The sequence below is a fragment of the Gopherus evgoodei genome, chromosome 4, assembly GCF_007399415.2.
Source record: "Gopherus evgoodei ecotype Sinaloan lineage chromosome 4, rGopEvg1_v1.p, whole genome shotgun sequence".
Lineage (NCBI taxonomy): Eukaryota > Metazoa > Chordata > Testudines > Testudinidae > Gopherus > Gopherus evgoodei.
In genome coordinates, this window is record NC_044325.1 from 103,974,651 (window position 1) to 103,990,561 (window position 15,911).

A 15,911-nucleotide genomic window follows, 5' to 3' on the forward strand; every position below is an offset into this window, starting at 1 on the left:
TCTTGAGGAGGTTGTACATCCTCATGCATGAAATTAAGCTCTGCGAGGGCATTCAGTATGGCTGTATGCTGGGGGTAGGGCCTAGGGCATCTGGCCTAGGGCAGTGCTGGGAGCAAGTCGGAATATCTAATACTATGTGGATCTGGATCCTCGTCCTATTGCCTGCCCAGGAAGCAGGAGGGTGTTAATTCCCCAGACACTACTCCAGTGCAGTGGATCTGTTCCTGTTCATCAGACTAGAAAGGAGGAAGCTCTCATTTGCTGGTACTGGGGAATTTGGCTAAAATATTCAGATTAGCTCTGGGGAGAGGATTCGTCCCTTAATCTCTGAAAGTCATAGCGTACAATCATAAGCCCTTTGGAGCAGGAACTTGTCTCCTTAGATGTCTATAATGTGGCACTATAGAAATCACATATTAAGAATGGTAAGGGTGGAACAGATCTAGCAAATCATCTAGCCCATCTCCTAGTCAGTGCAGGACAAAAGTGTATTTTGAATTTTTTTATTGTTGTTTATCTGATGTTTGGAATCCAATAGATGTGATTGTAAAATGAATGTGTCTCTCGCCAGTGTTTCAGCTCTCTTGCTCTGATGAGAACAGTGGTTGTTACAGGAAGTTGCACTTTGGAAGAATCCCTCCACTGGCAGCCGTTGCAATTCATAGTGGTTAGGTTATAACAAACTGGCTTGGGTGTATGGTGTGTCGCGTGGCCTTGTATTGCCTGGAATGTCAGAACTGCGCAAGTATTTGTGTCTGGCTCACCCTCTGGTGGCTGGAGGCTTGAAAAAGGATTTGTAATCCTTTAGACTGTTGGTAGCTTGTGGAGGTTTTCCTTTTGTTCAAGTGGCAAAGATCACTGCTTTGGGAGCTGCAGGTCCTGAGTTCTGTTGGTCAGTTATAGGTAGGGTGACCATATGTCCCGTGTTTAAAGGGACAGTCCTATTTTTTGAGACTTTTTCTTATATAGACACCTGTTTCCTTCCCCCCCGCTCCCGGTCCCTTTTTTCACAGTTGCTATCTGGTAACTCTAGTTATAGGCGGTTTACCATATGACTGTCAGGGCTATATGGATTGTTACAAAGTGATACTTGACCATGCATGCCCTTTGAAAGCTATCAGCTGGTGTGTGGTAAGGAGACAGGGAAGGTTATTAAAACGATAGTTATAATTCCAGGAGGTGTTATCAGTGACTATGGCACTATTTCTTTAGCAACAGACTCAGTGTCCCAATGTTTTAGCTTGTTAAAATAACCTGTTTCCTGGGAGAAATAGGAAAATCTGCAATTTCTTCTCTAGTGAATCTTATTGGTATTTTTGCAAATGTAGTTTTAAAGGGCAACTCTTGAAATTTTTGTTTCTTCTATTGGCTTTTCAGTGTTGATTCACACTTTCCCTTTTTGGTCTAGTATAGATGCGTAAAATTCCAGCAAGGCTGACTTAGTGAAAACTGAATTAGTGTTGATGTTTGAAGAGAAATGTAATTTGATCTTCTGTCTCCAGTGGTTGAATCAGGAGCAAAAATAATTGTTCTAAGAGCCTGGTAAAGTTGCCAGAAGAGAGTGGCACTTTTGCCAGATAGTTACCACAGAAGTGCTAGACATTCTTTGTGTGTGTGTGAGAGAGCGAGAGACTGATTGTAACAAAATGCTTTCTGTCTCATTGATGCTTTCTGAGATTGGTTGAATCCTGCTAGAGCTACTAAAATGCAAGGATTTGATGGGAATAAATTACATAGAACTCAAGCAAACGCTGCTGAGTCTCATTCTCACCCCTCCACTGTGCTAAATCAGTGGCATTAGTTGATGCACCAGAATAAGCTGGGAGATGCCGGGGTAGAGCTAACCGAAAGGGGATCGAAGGGTCTGTCATACAGCAATAGAAGCCAGCTTGTTCCCGGTGGAATTCTTAGTGCACTGAAAGAGAAGATGTCTGCCAACTACTAAGGCCAGCTGTACTGGTTAATGATTTCTTCTCTTAACTGAAATCATTGTGCAGTGTTATAGCTCTGCCCTGTGGGAGCTGCTGGTGCAATAAATCTTGATTTTTTCCGTATTAGAAAACCATGTTCTTTGGAGATTTAAAAATGACATTTTTTTTCTTTTGCTGTTGCTATAGCTCCTAAAATTCTTAACAAAGGGGCTACGAGGAGTTGGCTGCGTTTAGTTGACATTATTATGAGTCTTGCATTGTTGCCAACATTTACTTTTTTTCTTTCCAGAGACAATTCTCCAAAACAAATGGGAGCAATCTGGGAACTGCTAGACTCCTAGCCGTTGAAGGGCTGTGCATGCATTCAGTGTTCTTCAGTATGAATTAGGGTCTCAAAAGATTTGGAGTTTGGATGAGCAGCTGTCTGGAGTCTGCATACTTATCCACATTTATGGAGTCTCTCCCCCAGCTTGCAACTCCAAAAACGCTCCTCATAAAGACTCTCCTTATCTAGAGGGTCTTGGGAGGGAGGCACCCTCTGCTGTGTTCAGGGGAGTATGGCAGATCCATTCCTCTGAAGGGATCTTCAAGAGTATGACATAAAGGTTCTCCCCTGAGGTGTATAAGGCTTTTCTTGTAGGATGTAAGCAACACAAAGCAACTCCCCTTTCTCCTGAGGAGAGATGGGCTTTCTTCTCTTCCCTTGAGGGACAAATGGGGCTGCTCTCAAATGGAAACTATTTTTCTCTCCTTTCCTGGCGATTCTCCACTTTCCCCATTTCTCTTCTTACTGAAATTATTCACATCTCTTCTCTGTATTTCCCCCATTTGTGTCCCATCCCTTTGTTCTCCTTCCAGCCAGCTCCACTTCTACCATCAGTCTGTCTGCCTCCCTGATCCAGTCTTCCATCTTTCTGTCTCCCTGCCTTCCCCATCTCCTCCCAGTCCGTGCCCCAGTTGTCTGTTCCTCCTTCTCCCCAATTCTTCCTGGCATCTCTCTCTGCCTCCCTCCTGCATCATGGCAACGAGGGGAGCTGATTCGCCCGCCGCATTAGCCAGTGCTGACAACCTGCTGCTATCCAGACTCTCTCTTCTGTTTGTTCCACTGTCTGAAGACTGAGGTGGGGCTGAGCTGGGCAGGGAAGGGGAGCAGAAGCCGTCATGGGCCTCCTGGTCCTGATCCCCAACATCCCCTAATGGCAGAAAGCCAGTTTCATTAAAAAAAAAAAGTTATTTATTTTATAGAGCTCAGCCAGCTGCACAGGATGGTAGCAGGGACCACAGGGTCGGCTGCACCAAAGTTGCACATCTGGTAGCTCCTGTGCACTCTTGCCACTTGTCTGGATTGTTAACCAGTTTGGAATGTTGTCCTCTCACAAGAGCACCTCTGAGATGGGATCAGTTATTTACATTGTCGTCATTTTATTGTTTTTGTCAACTGTGGCAATATGCTTGTCACGGCATAAGTCGCACAGTACAGACAGTCCTTTCCCAAGGAACTTACAATCTAAACCGGTGGTTTTCAACCTGTGGCAGGTGTCCGCGGACTGTCTGAGATTTCCAAAGGGGTTCGCACCTTTTTTTAGGGGTCTGCAAATGAAAAAAGGTTGAAAACCACTGGCCTAAGCAAGCTAGACATGCGGGTTAGGCCCAACGGAGCTCTGAAGAGGGAATGGCTAGCATGTTTCTTGTTTTATTATTAATTATGGATTTATTCACTGTTCTTATGAGGTCGACCAAAAATCTATCCAGGTTCTCCTACAGCCCCCATCCTAACTGAGTGCCTTACATACACTAATGGATTTATCCTCGCAATGCCTCACTGAGATGAAGGAGTATTATTAGCTCCATTTTACAAAGGCACAGAAAAATTAAGACAAAGATTTTCAAAGATAGGTGGCTAAAGTTAGGCTCGACTACAACAGCAACTGCTGGGTACACAGCACTTTGAAAAAACAGGCCACATGCCCAGATGGGCTTGGGAGCATAATGTCTGGCACTAAATTTTGAAAATCTAGATTTAAGTGACTTACCCAAGGTCAACACAGAAAGTATGTGGCAGAGCTAGACCTGAATCCAGATCTCCTGAGTCATGCTCCTTAACCGCTAAAGCATCCTTCCCCTCAGAGGAGGAGTGATTCAAAGAGTGGGAAAGCATTGCATGCATAGGAGTGGTGCACAGGGAAGAATGCACAGAGGCAGTTGTGGGAGAGGTGGGCAAATGGGGTGTTGAGCTTGTCATCTGATTAAGAATTATTTGTTGAGTGCAGACTGTGCTCAGGGTTGTATAAGACAAACAAGGGCCTACAAAGAGCATGACGGTGAACTAAGCTCTGAACAGTCTGAAATGTGGGAGTTGGTATCACTGGAGATAAAAAGTGATTTGTGTCTTTTCTAGCTCTGTATATGTGAGGTGACATTGTCGAGGGATCTCAAGGCATCTGCTTGGGCTTACATGCCCCCTTTGTTGTCATAGACATAGGCTAAAGGGCATCCCAGAACTTCACAGAAAACACTCTGGCTCTTGAGCCATTCTGACTAGCCAGGCGCGTTATATAGGCTTTTTGTTTCCCCATCATTCCTGAGTGTCATTTTCCTCCTTCCTTGACTTTCCTCATAACTGTACAGCTGGATGATCCACACTTCCTCTGAAGCAGAGGGCTGCTTCGTAATGATATGGGCTTTGTGTTTATCCTCATGACAGAAAGCTCTTGCCACTGGCTTGGGTTGGGAGGATCTTGAGTTGCTGCTTCTAGGAAGTGTGAGTGTGGCTCCCACTGTTGGTACACTTGTGCCACAGGCACATGAGGCTGGATTTCTTTGAGTAGTGTGTTGACCTGGGCTGTGTGTGTGCCCTGTGCCACTTCATGCTCCCATACGAGGGCATAAGGGCTGAGCGGTTGCAACCCTCTCTCAGTTCCCATTTCCTGCCTGCGGCAGCAAGACAGTTTTGCCAAGTGTCTAATCTGCTGTTTTTCGCTGACCTTCAAACTCATCTTCTTCACTGGTTTTGTGAAGATAACATGTCTTCACTCCCCTGATCTTCAATAATTTCTTAATTTGGAAGATCCTTAAAACCCTCCCATCTATACACACAGGCAGAAAGAAGATGCCCTCCAATACAATGAGATGAGGCACCTCACACCAACCACCATGGTGGATTCTAAACCTGACCTGCAATGGATATATTCCCTTGGAAAATGGGCACAGATGACACCATTCCTGTCTTGGAAGATACTCATCTCTGATATGTGTTTTTGGTGCATAAGTCCTCCTTCCACTTGAGGATTCTCAAGTTGAAGGATGTGCAGCTAAATCTGCACCCTAAAGAGAGGAGAGGAGACGAGACATCGCTCCTCCAAGAACAGGGTGTTCGAGACCTCTGCTAAGGGAGTGATGCTAAATAAGACAGGACTGGCAACAACAAAGACACCAGAGCCAGCCATTGTGCCATTTACAAGAATTCCTCATGGAATCATCAAGTTCCCCTGCAGAGAAATCATCAGTACTGAGATCAAGACATTACCCCATGCCACTGCTGTTCACTAAGCATTACTGTTCTTCGCCTTCTCCCAGCATTGAACAAGGATGCCTCTCTTCTACTTTCTGAGAATGACCCAAGAGCCACTACCAGAGAACCCCCTTGCAAGGCTCCACTACAAAAGAGACATGAGTGGCACTGGGCTGACCAGATACAACTGTGCCAGTACCAATACACCATGCACCCTAACCGTATTGGCCTTACTGGGGACTGTCATCGCAGCTATTCTGCAGACACCCCTTCAGTAGGTCCAGTAAGAAAAGGAGATTGATATCTCTGGCTCTGGCTCTCCAGTGGGATCTCTGCCCAAACCACCACCACCACCAGAGTCCGATGTCGGCACCCAAGAGTTGGGAGCTATAGAAGATTAACCAAAAGAATCGTCCTTGTCACCTGATGAGGTAGTCACACCAGTCCCTACCTGGATGGCTGATTGCTTTACAGTGTTTCAGGATCTCCTGCCTTGTCTCACAGAGACCCTGGGGGTTTGTCTGCACAAACCATTAGTTTGTGGCAAGCCGGGGTGTGAATCTACCTCACAGACTAACCATCTGTGTGGATCCAGATATTGCGCATTAACTGTTCGTTTGATTTGATCTAGTCCTTTTTGAACTGCTAATGCACAGCAGCAGGGTCCACACAGATAGTGCATGGCAAGCTAGTGCAGGGTAGAGTCACACCTCAGCTTGCTGTGAACTAACTGTTCATATAGACAGGCCCAAGATATCAAAATGACAGTTATACAAGACAAATTACATAAACTCTCTCACATTTTGAACACATCAGCCCTAGCTGGAATTGCTTATCAGCCCCCGGAGTCCAGGGGCTGGCAGGCTCCCTGACACAGTGCATGATCCTGTCAACCCCTGGAGCTCTGTCTCTAGCCAGGACTCCAGGGGCTGGCAGGCTCCCTGCTGTAGACCTGAGCAGCCCCAAGAGTCTCAGCTCCACCTGCTGACACTGAGCCAGAGGACCTCAGTCTCCAGAGTTCTGACTCCAGCTCGGGCTCTGGCAGGCTCCCTTCTATGGTGGCGGGAGGTGCAAGCCCCAGAAGGCTTCCTGAACAGTGTGGACCCTGAAACATTGGCTGTCTGGCAGGCATGTCTACACTCGATCTGGGGGTGTAATTTCCAGCTCGGATGGACATACATGCTTTAGCTTTGATTGAGATAGCGTGCCAAAAATAGAAGGGCCGCCACGGCAGCATGGGCTGTGGGATGGGCCAGCTGCATGGGTAAATACCTAGGGTCCTTGGCAGGATGGTACTCAGGCAGCTGGCCTGTCCCGTCCTGCTAACCGTGCCATTGCCGCGGTGCTGGAGCTGGAAATGACATCTCCAGCTAGAGTGCAGATGTTCCTGGGTTTTAGAGAGAGTTTTGGCAAATCGGTGAAATGTTTCACTAAAACAAAGCAACATTTTTGAACAAAACCATGCTTTGTCAGACCCTTCTGAACAGGTCTATAAGCAAAATCCTCTCCACTACAGAAATACGCCAGGAGTAGGGGTCTGGCATGAGGCAATGTGGAGAAATGCACTGCCATTTGTAAAAATGCTGTGTCTTGGACTTAGAGGCTAGGTCAGATGCCAGGTTCAGCAGAGCGGGACTCTAATCACTGTCTGAGAGATGCAGCTGACACTCATTCCCTGAGAGAAGGCTGTTTGCTAGTCGCCTGCCAGGGGATCCACACTGATTACACCATTTTGAAGAACCACAGTTACTATGGGATAGGAAACCATTTCTTTTCCTTGCTTGCAGGGTCCTTTATGTGGCAGCAGGTTCACAGCCCATTGCTGCAGCTATAATGTGGAGTGATCTTTAATTGCTGAATTGAACCCTGGATGTTTTTGGAGACGTTATTGTATCTGGGGACTAAGTGTAATTCCCTCTCTGTGTTTGCCCAGTCCTGGGTCTTTCTTGAACAAAAATGTAATATGAATTGTACACAGAAAGCTTCATCTGTCATGACACCATTTTTGTCAGATTTTCTGAAAGGAAATGAAAGTGACAAATTAACTCCTGGTGTAATACTCTGATATAGATGGAGATACACCAGAAATGAGTTTGGCCCATAGCATTCAAAGTAAGTTGTGTTTGTCTTCCTCCCTGTCTGAAGGCTTGGAAAAACTCCATTAAGCTGCTTAGATTTTAAATTCTTCAGGGCAGGCACCAACGTTTTGTTCTGTGTCTGTCCAGTGCCTAGCACAATGTGTGCAGGTCTGTGACAACAGCTCCTAGCTACTATCACAGTACAAATAACAAATACAGTATATACTCATTCATAAGCTGAATATTTTTGGTAAAAAAGTGACGCATCAAAGAGCAGGGATCAGCTTATAAACGGGTCTACACCAAAATTTGTTGATTTTAAACTCTATGGAATCATTGAATTGAATGTCTAATACATTGTCGGTTTGTTTACCCATGGTGCCACTTCTGACACCTCCCATGGGAACGGCGAACCGTGGCTACAGGGAGCTGAGGGGCTCCATACCTGCAAATGCTCCAGGTAAACAAAACGTCCTGACCTGCCAGCAGCTTACCCTGACGGGCCGGGAGCCAAAGTCTGCAAACCCCTGAAATATAGGGTCAGCTTATGAAAGGGTCATACAGTTTTTGCTATTTTTACCTAACCATCTTGGGGCGTCAGCTTATAAACGAACGGGCTAATGAACGAGTATATACGGTAATAATAATTAAATCACAGATTAAACGTTGAAAGAAACAAGCTTTCTAGAAGCTGAAGTAATTTACTGTATCTTTCCTTTGTTTTTGTTTCCCCCTTCTGTTCTTTCCCTTTTACCAGCCACTTTTTCATCTGTAAACCAACATCTCATATTGTACGGTGTAGGGCCAAGCTACCTGGGCTATACATGGCCTAGACAACACTTCTGCTCCTTAGCATGGTGTCCTAACCAAGTTTTCTGATTGCTCTGGCAATACGAATCTGTGTTACAACACAACCGCTACAGAGAAATGGGTCCTGGCACAATTAGCTGTTGGATTAATTTTCTATATATTTTCACCCATTTGAAATCCTTGTTGGTTCTTTTTCTAAAAACTTCCTTCCCCTCTTTCTTCAACACATACAGATGCATAGTGATGAGCATGGTATAAATGGACTGAAAGATGACACGTTTCTTTATTGAGTTAGGCTCCTACTCCCCTAGGCTTTACCTTCATTCTCTCTCTCTCTCTCTAACCTCCCTCTCCCACAACTCCTCCTTTCTCCACCATCACCTTTTTCTCCCCTGCTCTGTGGCCCCCTGCCCGTCCTCTCTCCTCCCTCACTTCCCCTCCTTGGTCTTCCCTTCCCTGCTCTGGATCATTTTCCCTTTCTGTTGGTCACTACAGTGAGGAGGGGAGTCAGGAGAGAAGAGAAGTATCCATCTGTCACTCCACTCCTGCCACCACCTACATGGGGGGGTCAGTGCTAATGAGCCAATTCAATTAGCACTGATCCCCCACTTTGTAAGGCAACTCCCATCTCTTCATATGCTATGTATTTATACCTCCCTGCTGTATGTTCCACTCCATGCATCCAGTGAAGTCAGTTCTAGCCCACGAAAGCTTATGCCCAAATAAATTTGTTAGGCTCTAAAGTGCCACAAGGGGCTGGTCTACATTGCAGGGGGATCAATCCAAGCTATGCAACTTCAGCTACGCTGTTTGTATAGCTAAGTTGAAGTATCTTAGTTAGACTTACCTGGCCAGCCTCACGGCGGCACATTGACCTTGACCGCCACAGCTACCATATCAGCTCCGCTTACTCCTCCTGCTGAGGTGGAGTACGGGTGTCGATTCAGGGATCGATTTATCGTGTCTAGATGAGATGCGATAAATCGATCTCCGATAGATCGATTACTACCCACCAATCCAGCGGGTAGTGTAGATGTGGCCAAGGACTCCTCGTTGTTTTTACAATTTAAATAGACAAGAGAAATGAAGGAAGCATTAGTATCCCTGATTTACAGATAGGAAAGTGAGACATATGGAGATGAAGTGATTTGTCTAAGGTCTCACAGGAAGCCTGTGGCTGAGCTTGGAATTGAACCCAGAGTCCTAACTCAGTGCCTTGCCTACAAAATCATCCTTCCATCCATCATAGATCATAAAATCATTGTGTGCATCATAAAACTGCTGCTCCTTTTACAGATGTCCTGGATAGGAGTTGCATTGGGTCCGCCACATTGGAAGCGAAGTGCACTGGCAACCCTGGAGGGAGACGCTTGCACAGCACTTGGCTCCATTGCTGATTGTCTCCCACAGCGTGCAACCAGAATTTTCCTAAGGAGGGGGCCCAGAGCTCTCCTTCCACTGTCCTGCACCCACCCCACGCAGCCCCAAGCTGTCCAGAGTGCTCCCATGCTGTTTCTGCATCCAGCCATGCCCTCTTTTTCCCCTGCACCCAGCTCCACACGTACTGTCCTCCTGCTTCCCTCACCCAGCTCTGTGTTCTTCTTCCTTCCCCACTACATTGCCCTACATTCACCTCTGCAGTCTCTCTGCCCCACACGCAGCTCCAGGCTCTTCCTCCCATATTACCCCTCACTCAGCCCTGCAGTTTCCCTGGCCCACTCTCAATCCCAAGCTCTTACCCAGAGAGTTGATCAGGCTGAAAAGCAGCATACGAACTGGGGACAGGCAGTTCTGGGAACCCCAGACCCCATCCTGCTTCGGCATCTCTGCTTCCCCTGGAAGCACCAAAAGCCCAGATCTGATGCTCCCGCCCTCCTGAGGCCTGGAGGTTCCTGGTGCCCCCTGCTCTGCTTCTCCCCAGGCGTTGGGGGAATCTGGTGACCATGGGTACTGGAGAGACTGCAAAAGTGGAGGGAATTGAGGGTCAAGCAGGCACACAGAGTTGCAGTGCCACTTAAATTTGGCCCAGCCACCCCTTCATCATGTCAGTTCTGGTTGGAAATTAAAGAGGGGTCTGGGGCCCCTGGTTCACCTCATTGCACCCCTGCACTTACATGGCTCCTACATTTACTCACAGATTCAGAAAGTAGTTTATAAACTTTGAGGTGCTTCAACTGCCTTTTCTAAGCTTTGCAGTGGGGAGGGGGGATTGTATGGAGGGAGTTTCAGTTACAAATGCAGTGAGAGAGTTTTCAGAAGGTTAATTTGGGGAAATGCCCAGAGTCTCAGCTTAGCTTTATTCCCTTTGTGTCTGCTCTGCAGCATGTGCTCCTCAGCAGCCACAGAAGCAGCAGCATGTGATGAGGAATGAAGTGTGCTTTGAATTGTAAAGTGATATGTTTTTAAGAGTTGCTGAAACCCCATGGAAAACTTTGAAAAAACAGTCTGTTTTGAAACAAGTCGTCTTATGCATCATTTTTGTCCATTTCTCCCCTTTGTTCTTTATCACAGAGGAAATTTGCATGAAAAAAGGATCTCTGCTTCATAAAAGCTGATCTGCTCCTAGTGTTCATTCCTACTGAAGTCATAATCCTCCATTTGTGACATCACAAACAATTAGCTGTTGTGCAGATTATTCTGATATCACAAACAGAGGATTATAACTTCAATGGGGAATAAACAACCAGAGCAGGTGAGCTTTTAGAAAGCGAAGCGTGTGTTTTCATGCAAATATCCTTGGGGGTGGGGGAAGAAAGGACAAAGGAAGAAAAACAGAATTTGTGGTATATTAGTGACATCATTTATAAATAGACAGTGGTTCAAAGTTTTCATTCAAGCACCAGGTCCTTTTTGAAGCGATAGGTTTTCACTTGTAAGTGTTGCAAAGGCCAGACAGATGCATGTTTCTAACTACTTAGTGACAACTTTGTTCTTTTCTCATGTGATGATTTCCAATTGAGGGTTTTCTGCAATTTTTGTATGAGAGATATTGAGCTTGGACTCAGTTAAAGATCATAAAGTGGATCATGAAGCATACTGAGAGGGATTATAAGATTGTGAATTTACACTCAAATACAGCAGAGGGAAACAAGTACTTCTTACCTATGAAGGATTTGATCAGATGGTCCAGATCTGGGGATGCCCACATGTAGCTCTCATTGAAGTCATCTGAAAAGTTCATGGCAAAATTTATATGGCTCTTTTAATGCATCAAAAGTGGCATCTTTCATTGTGTAAGAGAAAGAATGGTTAAATGGGCATTTTTCATCTTTTTTTTTCTTTTGCTTCCATTTTTTTCAAAAAGAAGTACAAATAGTTGTTATAATTGCAGAATCCAAAATGTACATTATATACATTAGTGACATAAAATATATTTAGAGTACAATTCTACAGTAACATAGTTCTTTCTTAAAATGAAAGTATAAAGGCCCTCTTGAGGTTTCAGTGCCTTGTTGAATGTAGTATGCGCTCAATTTAGCACAGGGACAATTTCTTTGAATCAGATAGTCTCTGATCCAGCATCCTCTCTTCATTAGACCAGCAACTCAGCAGTTCATTCCTCTGAGTTCAGAAACTAGACCATGGGATCTAAGTGCTTTTCTAGACAAGGGAAAAGGTGCTTTTAGTTGAGTTAGTTAGCATTATTTGAAACACCACTTACCTCCTACACCTAGGGTAAAAAATGTTTTTTAAAAAATTAGCAAATGTTTTAAAACTCCGTTGTAGATAAGGAAACTTTTACAGGTGTTGCCTGGTTGAGATGAGCACTAAGCTCACATCCTGTCTTCAGCTGATTAACTAATATAGTTCAACATGTGTTGTCTACACTAAAGTTTCAGAAAATGTTAGACTGTGCCAGCTAACATAATCTAAGAAAGCAGTGATTTATCCTAGTCCAGACATGCCCTACTGTAGATGCACTTTAAGACTTTGTGTAAATGAGGATTTAAAGGTGTGATGATAACATGCATTAGCTAATGCACTCTAACATATCTGTTGGACAAGACAGACTGTCTTCAATAAGTGCAAACCTAGTCAAGCTAAAAGGGAAGAGCCTATGTAGTATGTGTTAAAGTACGTTTCCTTGTCTAGAACATGTTGGCACGTGTTATATATGCAAAAAACATACCTTTTTATCCTAACCTCTACATGGTATTTTACAGTTGCATTAGCTGGTGACACTGAAACTTAAGCTCCCTTAAAGATTTCAGTAAGATCAGCAAACATGATGATAAACAGCGTCAATGCTAGATGTTAAGGGGTGTTTCAAATCAAGTTAGCTAATGTGATTTTACGTATCTTTCCCCTCCCCCCAGCCTAGGAAGGGACTCTAACTGAATAATGACCAAGTACATTTTCTTAATGTTTCCTTCCTTCATTGTGGGAGCAGTCACTTCTAATAGTCCCATGGAACAGTTGGGTGCACAGTTTCAGATAGATCAGTAATGTGCAGTGAAGGTTATGGAGTGTGTAAAAGTTTATCTTCAGTGTAATGTATTTGCAGTACTGGACATGTTCATTTGTGAGTTAAATAATTAACACAAATGTATTAGTAAGTCTTTGCCACAATGAAGTTGCTTCTCTGCTTGTTTGACAATAGCTATACCTTATCAAAAAGGGAAATAACTCATAAACTAATGGCCAAATTAAGGAATAAGTGGTTTAACATAGTTTGCTTTAAACAAGGCACAAATCAATACATAGTTTTATCATTCCAGATTTATATAAATGTAAGTATGCAGGGTTTAGTTCTAATCCACCTTGCCTATAGACCTGATTTAAATATCCAAGACCAAGAATTAAAAAAAACAAACAAACAAACCTACTAATGCTATACTCTAATAAATGAATAAATAAATAAATCCAGAAACAGTGAAAAGCATAAAAGCCAAGCAGTATACTTAGCTAAATTCAGAACTCTGTAAAATACATATCACAATATGTTCCCCATAATTGCAACAACAAAAAAATCCATCTTAACAATATTGAAAATGTCCAGTAGATGACATGCAAATATAGGACATCAGTGCTGATCTTGTTTAGTTTTTATGTGGTTTTCTTTGTGTTTTATAGCTCTGATTGTCTTAGCAACGTTGGAGTTATGAGAATGATACAGTGCTTTAACATGACACTTTTAGCACAAATTTTGGACTGTAATACACTCTGAGTAGCAATGATGCAGCCTATGAATCTGTCTGTTCTATCTGCTGGAGGATTTATGGCATCAGCCGATAGGAGGCAGCATGACAGAAAGTAAAAAGCCAAAAGAAGATGAAGGAAATTTCTCATCATTAAGGATTTCTGGCACATGTCTACTGCTGATCAGGTCAAGATTTGACAAATGCAGATATTTAAGGAGTAGATTAGTGTGCAAAGAAACTTGGTTTGGGCTTCACGACATCTCTACACTCTCAACATCAGTGGGCAAGATCTGCAATATGGTCTTAGATGGGTGACGATGCCTCTCAGCCCATAAATAGAGGAAATGCCATTAGATAACTTTATTTTGAGTAAAATTTGTCCGAAATGTGTAAGTGATTTAGTAGCCTATGTCCCATTGAATAGGATTCACATTTGTAAGTCACTTAGGTTCCTAACTCCTTTATTATGTTTCTGGGGGGAGGAGTGCTTAATATTGAGTAAGGCTTCGACTCCACCAAAGCACTTGGTCATGTATTGAATGTAAGCATATGAGTAATTCCATTGTGGAAAGTTCAGCACATGCTTAAGTACTTTGCTGGATCAAGGCATAACTGTGGCAGTGAGTAGTTCATAATCAAAGGGCTTACTGAAGCCAATGGGGATTTTGTCTGAGTGAGGACTGCAAAATTCAGCCTGTACCAATGTGAATATTTAACTATCCCAAATTCATTAAAAGAGGACGGGTTAGTATCCTGTGTGCAGTGGCCACTTTTCACAGTAACATGGCAGTCAGACACTAGGGCTCAGAGATTCAGTTGCTACAGCCGGGGCTGAATTTTCAAATGAGCTCATCTCCCTTGTAGGCCCTTAAATGAAGTTCCCAAGTGAGTTCTGAGCTCTTGTGAAAATCTGGCTTCAGCTGTATATGCTGAGCCTTTCTGAACAGTCTGGCTTAGAGGTCTCTCCTGGGCACTCTGCGAGGAACTGAACTGAACTCTGTTCCAATGTGGAGTGGTTGTTTTTTATTTTCCCTGCTGTAAACATGCCCGTTTAAAAGTCACTCGTAGAGAGGAAGTTCCCTCCTTCTCTAGCTCAGAGTTCTCCAGTTCAGAGCTGTGCAGTCGTAGAGGATTGTCAGGAAATAGTTGAGAAAAGGAATGCAGCCTCCCTCCTGGCCGTTCATCATAGCTATGCAGCTCAGTCTGCTTGGAGCTTCTTTAATGGCTTCCCATAAAGAGCCAAGTGCTCTCAAATTATTTTCTTCACTAAACGGTGACATATTTCTGGATAGTGACTAATGTTATGCCAAGAAAGGGGCATTGGTGGAGAAACAAGGCTGTGCGAGTGGGTTACGCTAGCACGTTCTGTGCATTGTTACAATAGGTCCTCCTGGTGAAAGCAAGGCCTCCGCGGTGCTCTATGCCTGCTAAGTTCTGGGTGCTATAGAAGATGGCATAGCTAAAATCCATCCCTTTTCCCAACCACTTTGGAAAAGCCAGTGGCTGCAGTGGTGCTAGCTTTCCCAAACCTTATGGTTAGAGGAGTGCAAGGATCACATTGTACCCAGACTCTGCATTGAGACACAGGGGAGGGGGGAGCTACTTGTGCCCCCTTTTCCTCATCTTTGAGCACCTTTGTGCAGGGGTGAGTATGATGCATGAGAACATGGGTGAGCATTTGTTGCATTAAACGAAATATTCCCCGGCAGGCAAATTGCCGTATTTTCTAGTACTACACTACAGATATAAAATTATGCCTAACTATAATCAAGACGGAAAATCTACATTGAGGTGATCTGCAAATAATCCATTTTGGGCCCTGTGTGCAGGTCTCTGACTTCCCTCATAGGGGGAAGTCTGAACAATCATGAGGATGTGCTTGCTACAGTAACAAGAGCTGTAGAGCAACCAATCAGTTACACCATGATTGGCACCCACAACCTGGTGTGAGCTCCCAGCTTGATGATCGGCCCTTCAGAAATTCTGGCACCTCTCTACTGTGAAGGCCCAGGGAGTCCACTGTAATCCTGTGGCCATGCTTTGGCCCATATTGCATTTATAGATTTGTTGGAATCTAAGGGTCTTAACCTGTAAACCCTTTAAGTGTTGCCCAATCTTGCCATTTTCCTGAGAATCTCATGATGTTTCGTGTTTTTCTGACATCCCTGTCTCCTGGAATAACATGATCACATGAGAATCTCAGCTTTCATTTTAAAAAACCCAAAAATTTCTATCCCTAATGGTTAGAGAGGAGAGCTTGAAAGCATGACCCTCAAAGACTCCAACACTAGGAGGCAACTAAAAAAGAGCCACACATTTATTATTCTTAAAATCCCATGATATTTAAACCTCTCAGAATTGTGGTGGGTTTGTTTGTTTGTTTTTGTGTGTGTGCGGCCTTACCCATGAGTTTTGAATGTGTGGAATTGGTGACACTGTT

General features: G+C 44.1%; 1 protein-coding gene across 10 annotated transcripts in view; it reads left to right on the forward strand.

The window, feature by feature from the left end:
- Nucleotides 1-15,911, forward strand: part of ST5 (suppression of tumorigenicity 5) — a 299,630-nt gene that overhangs the window by 111,863 nt on the left and 171,856 nt on the right. The gene's annotated exons all lie outside the window — the stretch shown is intronic.